At 38.6% G+C, this 15,513-nt stretch overlaps 1 protein-coding gene across 2 annotated transcripts in view; it reads right to left on the bottom strand.

Annotated features, from left to right (window-relative positions):
* Positions 1–15,513, bottom strand: part of VAMP7 (vesicle associated membrane protein 7) — a 94,999-nt gene that overhangs the window by 47,806 nt on the left and 31,680 nt on the right. The gene's annotated exons all lie outside the window — the stretch shown is intronic.

The following is a 15,513-nucleotide window of genomic DNA, read 5'->3' as shown; positions in this document are numbered from 1 at the left end:
GAGGTGAGCTGCGACCCCAAGGATACAAACAAAAGGTACAAAATCCATCACCAAAGTCCCCTCCCCCATGAGAATGGCTCAGAGTACCCCATAAACAAACGAGCAGAGTTCAAAAGTCCTCCCATTATGTCCCACGGGAGAGACCCTCTAAAAACTGGACCTACTTCCCCTACTAGGGTGCCATGGCGCTCTACTGCTAGGCATAAACCTGTATAAAACTGTATATATTCCCTACCTGCAATTCTGAGCTCCCAACACTCCCCTCCACTCTCTGAGGTCTAGAAGACTGTACCCAGGAGTCCAGATACTTGGATATTATCTCAAGAGGTGCGGACAGGGCATGTACTGCTGCTGGCCAATGCTGATTCTGCAGAATGGGAGTGAGAAGAGGACGGTTGGTTGAGAGGGAACCACACCGGAGCGGCATTGCCCCGAGGTGCAGAGCAACAGCCATTTATGGCATTTATAGGGCTCACGCCTGGATATTCTGGAGTCATGCCCCCGGTCTCTCTGGGCAACCAGAAGAGGACGGGCATCTTCTCTGGTGGCAGCCACTGGCACAAAACATCTGGGACAGAAATGCAGGCCCCGTGAGTTAAGGGTTTGCCTGAGACAGTACTGGCCTGGGGGGTGCGTGGGGACTAGAAAACACACACAAAGAGTAGGCAGGTTCCCAGGGTGGGGTTGATCAGGAGGACTGCTTTACTGAGCCTAAGATGCACTTGGCCCTTGGGGGATAATCAGCCTAGAAAGGAAGTCAGGAGGCTAGAACTGACAGCTAACCGTGCTGCAAATACACACTACTGGGCAGCAGCAAACACAGGGCCTGAGGTGCAGGTTCTGTGAATTCAAAAAAGCTTCTCTTCTGCAGAGGAATTTAGCCAGGACAGAAACGAATCCTGAAAATTTCTTCTGTTCTATCAGTAACACCAATCAGGGACGGGGCTAGAACTGAGTGAACACACCCACCCTCCATCAAGAGTCAAAGGTTGACAGGCCTCACCTCCTCCTGCGGGATAGTGGCAGAGAGCAGCGGCCTGGCTGAAAAGACAGAGATCTCCCTGTGATTCAGGCAGGTGCAAACCACTGGAGTATCTGCTTATTGGAGGCAACTGGGTCACAGCCTTGTGGGGCTATCAGTGACTGGGTGTGACAGAGGTGCAAGGTGGGGAAAGAGGCATCAACCTTCCCAGACTAATCTATTTTCTGGGTGGGTCCTCCTGACCTCAAGGAGCACCGGAGCAAGTCATATTTGAGTTGTCAGCAGACCCCTGCAATCTAGTTGCCAGAGACCTTTTAAAATCTCCCACCTGAGACAGGTGCTGACTGAGACAACTGATTTAGACCTCTTGAACTAGGCCAATAAACAGAGGGCTATCCAAGTGGTACCCTGGGTGTATGGTTGTAGGAAGGTTTGATTTTCCTTTTCCAAATGTTACCTGTAGGTGGCGGGGTGACTTAATTGCTAGTATTTCTCCGCAGCTGAGACTTCAACCCAGAGTAACTGATTCACTAGGGTCGGACAGAGACCAGCTGAAAACAGACAGAGAGACTTAGCCCCACCACAGAAAGCAGGTCACCAGTTTCTCAGACAGTACTACTATACGGATTCTTGGCAAAGCTCCAGGGGAAGAGGTACAGACACCAGTCCCAGGTTTTGGGCAAATAGCTGGTTAATCACTACTCCTAGAGCCCCGAACCCAACTTTCCATTATCCACCCATCTACTCAAACAGTGTAAAATAACCATGGGGCGTAATCAGTTGGAAAACCCTGGTAACATGAATAACCAGAGGCAATCAACCGCCCCAAAGAAAGATATGGCACATGTAACTGAAGATACCATTCATAAACAGATAGCTGACATATAAGAAATCGAGTTAAGAATTTGGATTACAAACAAGATTAATAGAAAGGAGGAAAAGTTGTCTCAAGAAATTAACAAATTTAGAGACAAGATAACCAAAGATTTTCATACATTGTAGCAAGAATTTGCAGCCTTCAAAGATCTGAAAACTACAGTAGAATCCCTCAGTAACAGAGTGGAGAAAGTAGAAAAAAGGACTTCTGACACTGAAGACAAAGCTTTTGAACTCTCCCAAACTCTCAAAGAGGAAGAGAAATGGAGGGCAAAAATGGATAATTCTCTCAGAGAGCTCTGGGATAATTCGAAGAAGGCTAAAATCCTCCTCATTGTAATCCCTAAAAGTGCTGAAGTGGCTTCTCAAATGACAGAGGCTCTTCTCCATGAAATTATGAAAGAGAATTATCCAGACATGCCAAGAGATTCTGAAATTCAGATAGCAGACACTTTCAGAACCCCAGCATGATTCAATCAGAATAAGACATCCCCCAGGCACATCATAATTAAATTCACTAAAGTTAATATGAAGAAGGAAATTCTGAAAGCTGCCAGACATAAGAAAACCATAACCTACAAAGGGAAGAATATGAGAATAACTGCAGATCTCTCTGCTGAAACCTTTCAAGCTAGAAGAGGGTGGTCATCGACTTTTAATCTCCTAAAACAAAATAACTTTCAACCCTGGATCTTGTATCCAGCTAAACTGAGTTTCATTTATGATAGAGAATCTAAATACATTAATGACATTCACATTTTGAAGAAATCTGCCATAACCAAAGCAGCTCTTCAGGATATTCTCAGAACTATCCTCCATAATGAACAGCCCATTCCTTTACCACAAAAGTAAACTCACTCAGAAACTTTTGATCAAACTCCAACTTCCACAGCGGTGAAAGGATTAAAAATATCCACTGGATTTCAAAAAACTCAATACCCAAAATTTTAACAGACTTATCAATATTCTCCGTTAATATGAATGGGTTAAACTATCCTCTAAAGAGGCACAGTTGGCTGACTGGCTACAAAAACTCAGGCCAGATATTTGCTGCATACAAGAATCTCATCTTACCTTAAAAGATAAATATAGACTCCGGGTGAAAGGATGGTCGTCCATATTTCAGGCAAATGGTAATCATAAAAAAGCAGGTGTTGCAATTCTATATGCAGATACAATAGGCTTTAAACCAACAAAAGTAAGGAAAGATAAGAATGATAACCTCATATTTGTTAAGAGTAATACTCAATATGATGAGATTTCAATTATTAATATTTATGCACCCAACGAGAATGCACCTCAATTTATAAGAGAAATTCTAACAGACGTGAGCAACTTGATTTGTCCAGCTCCATAATAGTCAGGGATTTTAACACTCCTTTGGCAGTGTTGGATAGACCATTGTCCCCACTGCTCTTCTTCCAATAAGAAGCTGAGCAAAGAAATTTTAGATTTAAACCAAACTATCCAACATTTGAATTTAACAAACATCTACAAAACATTTCATCCCAACAAAACTGAATATGCATACTTCTCATCAACACACGGAAAATACTCCAAAATCAATCACATCTTAGGTCACAAGTCTAACCTCAGTAAACTTAAAAGAATAGAAATTATACCTTGCATGTTCTCAGACCACCATGGAATAATAGTTAAACTCGGTAACAACGGGAATCTGCATACTCATACAAAAACATGGAAGTTAAATAACCTTATGCTGAATGATAGCTGGGTCAGAGATGAGATCAAGAAGGAAATTGCCAAATTTTAGGAACAAAACGACAATGAAGACATGAACTATCAGAACCTCTGGTATACCACAAAGAGAGTCCTAAGAGGGAAATTTATAGCACTGCAAGCCTTCCTCAAGAGAAGGGAAAGAGAGGAAGTTAACAACTTAATGGGACATCTGAAGCAACTGAAAAAGGAAGAACACTCCAAGCCTAAATCCAGTACAAGAAAACAACCAAAATTAGAGTAGAATTAAATGAAATTGAAAACAAAAGAATTATACAACAGATCAATAACTCAAAAAGTTGGTTTTATGAAAATGTCAATAAAATAGATAAATCTTTGGCTAACCTAACCAAGAAAAAAAGAGTCATATCTTTAACTTGATGAATCAGAAATGACAAAGACAAAATAACAACAGACTCCTCAGAAATTCAAAATATCCTTAATGAATATTATAAGAAATTTATTCTCAGAAATATGAAAATCTAAAGGAAATTGACTAATACTTGGAAGCACATCACCTTCCAAGATTTAGCCAGAATCAAGTGGAAATGTTGAACAAGTCTGTATCAACTTTTGAAATAGCATCAATGATACAAAATCTCCCTAAAAGGAAAAGCCCGGGATCAGATAGCTTCATGTCAGAGTAAGGAATACTACCCAACAAGTTCTATGAAGCAAACATCACCCTGATCCCCAAACCAGGAAAAGACCCAACAAGAAAAGAAAACTATAGACCAGTATCACTAATCAATATAGATGCAAAAATATTAAACAAGATCCTAACAAACGGAATTCAGCAACACATCAAACAAACTATACATCATGACCTAGTCGGTTTTATCCCAGGTTCTCAAGGCTGGTTCGATATAGGTAAATCTATAAATATAATTCAGCACATAAACAAATTAAAACACCTAGACCATATGATTCTCTCAATTGATGCAGAAAGAGGTTTGATAATATCTAGCATCCCTTCATGATCAGAAAACTTAAGTAAATTAGTATAGAAAGGACCCTTCTTAAACTGTAGAAGCCATCTACAGCAAATCCATAGCCATATCGTATTGAAGGGAGTTAAATTGAAATCATTTCCACTCAGATCAGAAACCAGACAAGTTTGCCCATTGTCCCCACTGCTCTTTTAACATTGTAATGGAAGTTTTTGCCATCGCAATCTGGGAAATAAACGCTATCAAGGGTATCCATATAGGGTCAGAAGAGATCAGACTTTCACTCTTCCCAGATGATATGACTGTATATCTGGAAAACACCAGGGATTCTACTACAAAACTATTAGAAGTGATCAAGGAATACAGCAGCATCTCAGGTTACAAAATCAACATTCATAAATCGGTAGCCTTTATATATACCAACAATACTCAAGCTGAAAAAACAGTTTAGGACTCCATTCCATTTATACTAGTGCCAAAGAAGATGAAATATTTGGGAGTTTATCTAACAAAGACATGAAAGATCTCTATACAGAGACCTATGAAACTCTAAGAAAACAAATAGCTGAAAATGTTAACAAATGGATAAACATACCATGCTCATGGCTGGGATGAACCAACATTGTTAAAATGACCATACTACCAAAAGCAATATACAATTTTAATGCAATCCCTATTGAAGCTCCACTGTCATACTTTAAAGGTCTTGAAAAAATAATACTTCGTTTTATATGGAATCAGAAAAAACTTCAAATAGCCAACACATTACTCAGAAATAAAAACAAATCAGGAGGAATCACACTAACAGACCTCAGACTATACTATAAATTGATAGGGATCAAAAAAGCACGGTACTGGCACAAAAATGGAGAGGTAGATGTATAGAAGAGAATAGGAACCAAGAGATGAACCCAGCTACTTTCAGTTATTTGATCTTTGACAAGACAATTAAAAACATTCAGTGAGGAAATGATTCCCTGTTTAAAAAATGGTGCTAGGTGAACTGGCTGGCCAACATGTAGAAGACTGAAACTGGACCCACACCTTTCACCATTAACTAAGATAGACTCTCGCTGGATTAAAGGTTTAAACTTAAGATATAAAACTATAAAAATAGCACAAGAAAGTACAGGGAAAACTCTTGAAGAAATCAGTCTGGGTGAACATTTTATGAGGAGGACTCCCCCGGGCAATTGAAGAAGCTTCAACAACACACTACTGGGACTTGATCAAACTAAAAAGCTTCTGCAAATCCAAGAACACAGTAAGTAAAGCAAGCAGACAGCCCTCAGAATCGGAGAAGATATTTGCAGGTTATGTCTCTGACAAAGGTTTAATAACCAGAATCCACAGAGAACTCAAACGTATAAGCAAGAAAAGAACAAGTGATCCCATTGCAGGCTGGGCAAGGGACTTGAAGAAAAACTTCTCTGAAGAAGACAGGAGCACGGCCTAAAGACATATGAAAAAATACTCATCATCCTTAATCATCAGAGAAATGCAAATCACAACTTCTTTGAGGTATCATCTAACTCCATTAAGATTAGCCCATATCTTTCCAAAAGGAATATATTAATTTGCATTCCCACCAGTGGTGTAGAAGTGTTCCCTTTTCTCCACATCCACACCAACATCTCTGGTCTTGGGATTTTGTGATATGGGCTAATCTTACTGGACTCAGATGGTATCTCAAGGTAGTTTTGATTTGCATTTCTCTGATGATTAAAGATAATGAGCATTTTTTCATGTCTGTAGACTGTCATATCACAAAATCCCAAGACCAGAGATGTTCGTGTGGATGTGGAGAAAAGGGAATACTTCTAAACTGCTGGTGGGAATGCAAATTAATACATTCCTTTTGGAAAGATGTTGGAGAACACTTAGGGATCTAAAAATAGACCTGTCATTCAATCCTATAATTTCTCTACTAGGTATATACCCAGAAGACCAAAAATCACATTGTAACAAAGATATCTGTACCAGAATGTTTACTGTAGCCCGATTCATAATTGCTAAGTCATGGAAGAAGCCCAAGTGCCCCATCGACCCATGAATGGACTAGCAAATTGTGGTACATGTATACCATGGAATATTATGCAGCCTTAAAGAAAGACGGAGACTTTACCTCTTTCATGTTTACATGGATGGAGCTGGAACAAATTCTTCTTAGCAAAGTATCTCAGGAATGGAAGAAAAAGTATCCAATGTACTCAGCCCTATTATGATGCTAAATTATAGCCTTCACATGAAGGCTATAACCCAACTATAGCACAAGACTATGAAAAAAGGGTCAAGGAAGGAAAGGGAGGGGGGTTAGAGTGGAGGGAGGGTAATGGGTGGGGCCACACTCCACGGTGCATCTTAGAATGGATACAGGCGAAACCTACTAAATGCAAAATACAAATGTCTACATACAATAACTAAAGAAATGCCATGAAGGCTATGTTGAAGAGTTTGAAGAGAATATTTCAGATTGTATATGAAACCAGCACATTGTACCCCTTGATTGCACTAATGTACACAGCTATAATTTAACAATAAAAAAAGAAAAGGAAAATAAAGAAACATTTTCACAAAGAGAAAAAAAGAATAAAATAAAAGTTGGTTTCTTGTATTTAAAAAAAAAATGGAAGAAAAAGTATCCAATGTACTCAGCCCTACTATAAAACTAATTTATGGCTTTCATATGAAAGCCATAACCCAGTTATAACCTAAAAATGGGGAAGGGGGAGAGGGAGGGGAGTGGATGAGCGGAGGGAGGGTGATTGGTGGGATTACACCTATGGTGCATCTTACAAGGTTACATGTGAAACTTAGTAAATGTAGAATATAAATGTCTTAACACAATAACTAAGAAAATGCCAAGAAGTCTATGTTAACCAGTGTGATGAAAATATGTCAAATGGTATATAAAACCAGTGTATGGTGCCCCATGATTGCATACACAGCTATGATTTAATAACAAAAAATACAAATAAAAACAAATAAAAAAAAAACCCGTCAAGATGAGAGGCTAATTAAGGACACAACTCCCTTCACCATAGTATCAAGGAAAATGAAATACCTAGGAATATACCTAACAAAGGAGGTGAAAGACCTACATAAAGAAAATTATGGGAGAGAGGTGCAAGATGGCTGACTGGAAGCAGCCTCCGACAGAAGGTCCTGTCCAGAGAGAAGGATAACGTCCAGGAAGCATCCAATTGAGCTGAAAACAGGGACCCCCCGCAAGAGAGAAGAGAGATAACTGCAGGTCACCCCTGCTGAGGCAAGCTGCGATTCCAAGACAACAATCTTCAGGTACAAAGCTCAATAGAAAGGAAAAGTGCCTGACCCCTCCCCCAAGAAAGCTGTGGGTTCTTTTTTCCTTTTCCTTTCACTCTTCGTTTGCTCCTGTGGGTTTTCTACAGGCGTGCAATGAACTGAGGATCTCTTGTCTCAACCCACGGGTGAGAGCAGTAGGAAGTGGAGACTACTTACTCCAGAGGAAGAAAAATGGATCATTCTCTCAGAGAGCTCTAGGATAATTCAAAGAGGTCTAATATTCGCCTTATAGGAATACCTGAAAGTGATGAGGTTGCTGTGAAGGATACAGATGCTTTGCTTCATGAAATAATTAAAGTGAATTTTCTAGATATGCCCAGAGATTCTGAAATTCAGATAGCAGACAGTTTTTGAACACTGGCACAACTTACCCCAAATAAAAATTCTCATAGACACATTATAATTAAGTTTGCTAAATTTAATATGAAGGAGAAAATTCTGAAAGCTGTAAGATGTAAGAAAACCATTATATACATGGGGAAGAACATTAGAATGACTGCAGATCTCTCTGCTGAAACCTTTCAAGCCAGAAGAGGGTGGTCATCGACCTTTAATCTCCTTAAACAAAATAACTTTCAACCCAGGATCCGGTATCCATCTAAACTGAGTTTCATCTATGATGGAGAAAGTAAATACTTTAATGACATTTACATGTTGAAGAAATTTTCCATAACTACACCAGCTCTCCAGGATATTCTCAGACTTATCCTCCATAATTAACAACACAATCCTCCACCACCAAAGTAAAATCACTCAGAAACTTTTGATCAAATTCTAAATTCCATAGTGGCAAAAGGATTAAAAATGTCCACTGGACTTTAGAAAAACTCGATACTCAAAACCCTGTCTGGTTTATCATTACTCTCAATTAATGTGAATGGCTTAAATTGTCCTCTAAATAGACACAGGTTGGATGACTGGAAACAAAAACTCAAGCCAGAAATCTGCTGCATTCAAGAATCTCACCTTACCTTAAAAGATAAACATAGACTCTGAGTGAAGGGATGCTCATCTATAATTCAGGCAAATGGAAATCATAAAATAGCAGGTGTTGCAATTTTACTTGCAGATACAATAGGCTTTAAACCAACCAAAGTAACAAATGACAATGATGGTCACTTCTTATTTGTTAAGGGCAACACTCAACATAAGGTGATTTCAATTATCAACATTTATGCACCCAACCAGAATGCACCTCAATTTATAAGAGAAACTCTAACTGACATGAGCAACTTGATTTCCCCCAGCACCATAATTGTTGGAGACTTTAACACCGCTCTGGCAGTGTTGGATAGATCCTCAAAAAAGAAGCTGAGCAAAGAAATTTTATAATTAAACTTAACCATTCAACATTTGCATCTAACAGACATCTATAGAACATTTCCTCCTAACAAAACTGAATACACATTCTTCTCATCAGCCCATGGATCATCCTCCAAAGTTGATCACATCTTAGGTCACAAGTCTAACCTCAGCAAATTTAAAAGAATTGAAATCATTCCTTGTATTTTCTCGGACCACCACAGAATAAAAGTTGAACTCAGTAACAACAGGAATCTCCACACGCATACAAAAACATGAAAATTAAATAACCTCATGCTGAACGATAGCTGGATCATAGACGAGATTAAGAAGGAAAATACCAAATTTGGGGAACAAAACAATAATGAAGAAACAAACTACCAGAACCTCTGGGATACAGTAAAGGCAGTCCTAACAGGAAAATTTATAGCGTTACAAGCCTTCCTCAAGAGAATGGAAAGATAAGAAGTCAATAACTTAATGGGACATCACAAGCAACTGGAAAAGGAAGAACTTTCCAACCCTAAACCCAGCAGAAGAAAAGAAATAACTAAAATTAGAACAGAACTAAATGAAACTGAAAACAAAAGAATCATACAACAAAGAGTTGGAATCAACCAATCATAGAGTTGGTTTTTTAAAAAGGTCAATAAAATAGATAAACCATTGGCTAACCTAACCACAAGTAGAAGAGTAAAATCCCTAATTTCATCAATCAGAAATGAGAAAGGCCAAATAACAGACTCCTCAGAAATTCAACAAATTAATGAATACTACATAAAACTCTACTCTCAGAAATATGAAAATCTGAAGGAAATAGATCAATGCTTGGTAATATGCCACCCTCCTGGACTTAGCCAGAAAGAAGTGGAAATGTTGAACAAGCCTATAAATAAGCTCTGAAATAGCATCAACTATAAGAAATCTCCCCAAGAAGAAAAGCCCGGGACCAGATGGCTTCACATCAGAATTCTACCAAACCTTTAAAGAGGAACTAGTACCTATATTACTTAATCTTTTCCAAAACATATAAAAAGAAGGAATACTTCCCAACTCATTCTATGAAGCAAATATCACCCTAATCCCCAAACCAGGAAAAGGCCCAACAAGAAAAGAAAATTATAGACCAATATCTCTAATGAATATTGATGCAAAAATATTCAATAAGATCCTAGCAAACAGAATCCAACAACACAACAAACAAATTATACACCACGACCCATCCCAGGGTCCCAAGGATGGTTCAATATACGTAAATCCATAAATATAATACATCACATAAACAAATTAAAAACAGAGACCATATGATTCTTTCAATTGATGCAGAAAAAGCTTTTGACAATATCCAGCACCCTTTCTTGATCAGAACGCTTAAGAAAATAGGTATAGAAGGAACATTTCTTAAACTGATAGAGGACATCGACAGCAAGCCCAAAGCCAATATCATAGTGAATGGAGTAACATTGAAATCATTTCCACTCAGATCAGGAACCAGGCAAGGATGCCCACTGTCTCCACTGCCTTTGAACATTGTAATGGAAGTCTTAGCCACTGCAATCAGGCAAGAGAAGGCAATCCAGGGGATCCAAGTAGGACCAGAGGAGATTAAACTGTCACTCTTCACAGACAATATGATTATATATCTGGAAAACCCCAGGGAATCAACGAAAAAACTCCTAGAAGTGATCAAGGAATATAGTAACGTCTCAGGATACAAAATTAACACTCGTAATCTGTAGCCTTTATATACACCAACAATAGTCAAGGGGGAAAAAAATCAAACATTCTATTCCCTTTACAATAGTGCCAAAGAAGATGAAATATCTGGGAATGTATCTAACTAAGGATGTGAAGGATCTCTATAAACAGAACTATGGAACTCTGAGAAAAGAAATAGCTGAAGATGTTAACAAATGGAAAAATATATCATGCCCATGGCTGGGAAGAATCAACATTGTTAAAATATCTATACTACCTAAAGCAATATACAGATTTAACCTGATCCCTATTAAAGCACCTCTCTCATATTTTAAAGACCTGGAAAAATTAGTACGTCATTTTATACGGAAACAGAAAAAACCTCGAATAGCCAAGACATTACTCAGAAATAAAAACAAATCGGGAGGAATCACGCTTCCAGACTTCAGACTATATTATAAATCGTGGTCAAAACAGCATGGTACTGGCACAAACATAGAGAGGAAGATGTATGGAACAGAATTGAAGACCAAGAGGTGAACCCAGACACATATCGTCATTCGATTTTTTTTTTTTTTTTTAGATAAATCCTCAAGCTGTTGCCCTGGGTAGAGTGCCGTAGCATCACAGCTCAAAGCAACCTCCAATTCCTGGGCTCAAGCGAGTCTCCTGTCTCTGCCTCCCAAGTAGCTGGGACCACAGGTGCCCACCACAACGCCTGGCTATTTTTTGGTTGCAGCTGCCATTGTTGTTTGGTGGGTCTGGGCTGGAATCGAACCCACCAGCTCAGGTTTATGTAGCTGGCACCTTAGCCACTTGAGCCACAGGCACCAAGCCTCGTCATTTGATTTTTGATAAGTCTATTAAAATTATAAATTGGTAGAAAAATTCCCTATTCCATAAATAGTGCTAGATGAATTGGCTGACAACTTGTAGAAGACTGAAACTGGACCCACACCTTTCTCCTCTAACTAAAATTGACTCACTGGTTAAAGAACTTAAACTTAAGACATGAAACTATAAATATTCTTAAAGAGAGTGCACGGGAAACGCTTGAGAAAATTGGCCTGGGAGAATAGTTCATGAGGAAGACACCTCGGGCAAATGAAGCAACATCAAAAATACATTACTAGGATCTGATCAAATTAAAAAGATTATTCACTGCCAAGAACACACTAAGTAAAGCAAATAGACAGCTCTCAGAATGGGAGAGGATTTTTGCAAGTTATACTGCTGATAAAGGTCTGATGACCAGAATCCACAGAGAACTCAAACTTATTACTAAGCAAAAAACAAGTGATCCCATTTCATTGTGGGCAAGAGACATGAAGAGAAACTTCTCTGAAGAAGACAGGCGCACAGCCTTCAGACATACGAAAAAATGCTCATCATCTTTAATCATCAGAGAAATGCAAATCAAAACTACTTTGAGATATCATCTAACTCCAGTGAGACTAGCCTACATCACAAAATCCCAAGACCAGAGATCTCGACGTGGATGTGGAGAAAAGGGAACACTTTTGCACTGCTGGTGGGAATGCAAATTAATACGTTCCTTTTGGAAAGAGATATGGAGAACACATAGAGATCTAAAAATAGATCTGCCATTCAATCCTGTAATCCCTCTACTGGGCATACACCCAGAAGACCAAAAATCACATCATAACAAAGATATTTGTATCAGAATATTTATTGCAGCCCTATTCATAATTGCTAAGTCATGGAAGAAGCCCAAGTGCCCATCAATCCACGAATGGATTAATAAATTGTGGTATATGTACACCATGGAATATTATGCAGCCTTAAAAAAAGATGGAGACTTTACCTCTTTCATGTTTACATGGATGGAGCTGGAACATATTCTTCTTAGTAAAGTATCTCAAGAATGGAAGAAAAAGTACCCAATGTACTCACCCTTATTATGAAACTAATGTAGGACCTCCACATGAAAGCTATAACCCAGTTACAACCTAAGAATAGGGAGAAGGGGGAAAGGGAGGGGAGGGAGGGGGGAGGTAGGTGGAGGGAGGGGGATTAATGGGATTACACCTGCAGTGCATCTTACAAGGGTATGTGTGAATCCTGGTAAATGTGGAATGTAAAGGTCTTGGCAGAATAACTGGGAGGATGCCACGAGGGCTATGTTGACTAGTGTGATGAGGATGTGTCAAATGGTCTGTGAACCAAGTGTGTGGTGCCCCATGATCATACTAGTGTGCACAGCTATGATTTAATAAAAAAAAATAAAATCGTCTGCACTAGAGGTTAAAATAATTTGAATGGATACAAAGTCAAAACACAATTTATAATGAAAAGCTTTTTTATTTATTTATTTTTTTGTTGAATCGTGGCTGTGTGCATTGATATGATCATCAGGCATCGTGCACTGGCTTCACGGACCGTTTGACACACTTTCATCACATTGGTTGGCATGGCCTTCCTGGCATTATCTCAGTTGCTGTGCTGGGACATTTACATTCCACATTTACCAAGTTTCGCATATAGGCTAAGTTATACCACATTTCTTAACTGGAACATGATACTCTGCTTGGAATACAGGTGGAAAAATATAAATTTGACTTTTCAAATATTCTCAAATTTGTTATTGTTTGTGGTATGGACATATCACATATGTTCTTTAACACATTTATCTTTTTACTGATGCCACACAAACATTTCTAAGATTATTCATTTTAAACATGTATGGATAGTGAAAAACATCAGTGTACCTCATGCTTTTTTTTACTTTGGCATACAAACGGATGTCTCAGCTCAAATGTCAACTTTTTCAACCAAATTATGTTCTAACATTTAGATATCAGAATAAAAGTGAATACTGACTGCTACAAAAAAAAAAAGAAGTAAATAGACAACCTACACAATGGGAAAGGATATTTGCATATTGTGAATCGGATAAAAGCTTGATAACTGGTGGTGCCCATAGCTCAGTTGGTAGGCTGCCAGCCACATACACTGAGGCTGGTGAGTTTGAACCCAGCTCGGGCCAGCTAAAAAACAATAATGACAAAAATATAAATAGCCAGGTATTGTGGCTGGCGCCTGTAGTCCCAGCTTGTTGGGAGGCTGAGGCAAGAGAATCACTTAAGCCCAAGAGTTTGAGGTTACTGTGACCTGTGACGTCACAGCACTCTACCTAGGGCAACGTAGTGAGATTCTGTATCAAAAATACAAAAAACTTCGATAACTAGGATCTCCAGAGAACTCAAATTAATCAACATAAAAAGAGACAACAATCCCTTATATCACTGGGCAAGAGAGATGAAGAGAACCATCTCTAAAGAAGACAAATAGTTGATAAACATATGAAAAAATGCTCATCATCCCTAATTATCTGAGAAATGCAAATCTAAACCACCTTGAGATACCACCTAACCCCAGTGAGAATGTCCCACATCACAAAATCTCAAAACCGCAGATGCTAGCGTGGACGTGGAGAGAAGGAAACACTTCTACATTGCGGGTGGGACTGCAAACTAATATAACCTTTTTGGAAGGAAGTACGGAGAATCCTCAAAGAACTCAAACTAGACCTCACATTTGATCCTGCAATCCCATTACTAGGCATCTACCCAGAATCAAAAAAAGTCCTGTTATCATAAGGACATTTGCACTAGACTGTTTATCACAGCTCAATTTACAATCATCAAAATTTGGAAATGGCCTAAATGCCCACCAACCCAGGAATGGATTAACACGTTTTAGTATATGTATACCATGGAATACTATTCAGCTATTAAAAAAAGATGGGAGACTTTACATCTTTTGTATTAAACTCGATGGAAGTGTAATACATTACTCTTAGTAAAACATCACAAGAATGGAGAAGCAAGAATCCTATGTACTCAATTCTAATATGAGGACAGTTGATGACCTAGTACATGATTGGGGGTGTAGGGAGAGGTAAGGAGGGAGGGGCGTGGGGAGTCACAGGGTGTGACAGACCTCTTGGGATGGGACACAATTATAAAAGGGACTTTATCTAACAAATACAATTAGTGTATTATTTGATTATTTGTACCCTCAAAGAATCATGATAGATAGATAGATAGGTAGGTAGATAGACAGACAGACAGACAGATATATAAATAAATGGGAACTGATCAAGTTAAAAAAATCTGCACAGGTAAAGACACTATCAACAAAGCAAATAGACAACCTTCATAATGGAAGAAGATATTGCATGTGATGAATCTGACAAAGGGTTGATAATCAGAATCTACAAACAATTCAAGGAAACCAACAAGAAAAGGAAAAAAACCCCATTAGTCATTGGGGAAGAGACATGAACAGAACCTTCTCTATGGAAGACAGATGTATGGCCAACAAACATATGAAAATATGCTCATCATCCCCAATATCAGAGTAATGCAAATCAAAACCACCCTCAGCTATCACCTAACTCCAGTGAGAATAACCCACATCACAAAATCCCAAAACTGCAGATGCTTTTGTGGGTGCAGAGAGAATAGAACACTTATACAGCATTGGGTAAGACTGAAAACTAACACAGCCTTTTTTGAAAGAAGTATGAAGAATCCTCAAAGAGCTGTCAGTAGATCTCTCCCATTTGATCCTGTAATACCATTACTAGGTATCTACCCAGAAGAAAAATAATAATTT

This window comes from Nycticebus coucang, chromosome X, assembly GCF_027406575.1.
Source record: "Nycticebus coucang isolate mNycCou1 chromosome X, mNycCou1.pri, whole genome shotgun sequence".
In the NCBI taxonomy this organism is placed as follows: Eukaryota; Metazoa; Chordata; class Mammalia; order Primates; family Lorisidae; genus Nycticebus; species Nycticebus coucang.
Note: the sequence above shows the minus strand (reverse complement) of the source record. Positions and strands in the feature narration are given on the sequence as shown.